This window comes from Microtus ochrogaster, linkage group LG2 (assembly GCF_000317375.1).
Source record: "Microtus ochrogaster isolate Prairie Vole_2 linkage group LG2, MicOch1.0, whole genome shotgun sequence".
NCBI lineage: Eukaryota > Metazoa > Chordata > Mammalia > Rodentia > Cricetidae > Microtus > Microtus ochrogaster.
This window is the reverse complement of record NC_022028.1, coordinates 19887323-19888486: the sequence shown is the minus strand read 5'-3', so window position 1 is coordinate 19888486 and position 1164 is coordinate 19887323.

Genomic DNA, 1164 nt, shown 5'->3' with positions numbered 1-1164 from the left:
TATACATAATAAATAAATATTAAAAAAGACTCAGACAGACTAGGGATAAAGGGGACATACCTAAACATAATAAAGGCAATTTACAACAAGCCTATAGCCCCCATCGAGTTAAATGGAGAGAAACTCAAAGCAATTCCACTAAAATCAGCAACAAGACAAGGCTGTCCACTCTCCATATCTATTCTACATAGTACTTGAAGTTCTAGCTAGAGCAATAAGACAACTGGAGGGGATCAAGGGGATACAAATTGGAAAGAAAGAAGTCAAACTTTTAAAGGATGGTATACTTAAGTGACCCAAAATTCCTACCAGGGACCTCCTACAACTGATAAACACCTTTAGCAAAATGACTGGATACAAGATTAATTCAAAAAGATCAGTAGTCCTCTGTCTTAGTTACGGTTTTTATTTCTGTGAAGAGACATTAAAACTACCACATTCAGGAAGCCAGGCAATGGTGGTGCACACCTTTAATTTCAGCACTCAGGGAGGCAGAGGCAGGTGAATCTCTGTGAGTTTGAGGCCAGCCTGGTCGACAGAATGAGTTCCAGGACAGTCCGAGATACACAGAGAAACCCTCCTCGAAAAACCAAAAATACAAAAACAAAAAGCTACCGCATATATACCTACATGCCAGAAGAGGGCACCAAATCTCATTATAGATGGTTGTGAGCCACCATGTGGTTTCCGGGAATTGAACTCAAAACCTTTGGAAGAGTAGCCAGTGCTCTTAACCTCTGAGCCACCTCACCAGCCCCCTCATTATAAATCTTTATAAACATGAACACTAGTATGCACACAACAGAATCTATACTAGGGTGTTTTGATATTTCTTCTGCCAATGGAATCAATCCAAAATTATTTACTTCAGCCTTAGGCAGATTCTTTGCACAAGGGCAAAAGGCAGACACTTTATTTAGCAAAATATCTCTAGGCAACATTCTAAAACTCTTCCCCTCTGAAACCTCTTGAGTGAGTCCCCATACACGTCTGTCTACCATGCTGCCCATTAAGGGGTACTTAAAGCATTCCACTGCTTTCATAAACCAAAGTACCAAAGTCCACATTCCTCCAAACACACACATGGTCAGGCCTATCACAATAATACCCCAGTCCCTAGCACCAACTGCTGTCTTGGTTAGGGTTTTTATTGTTATTATAGGC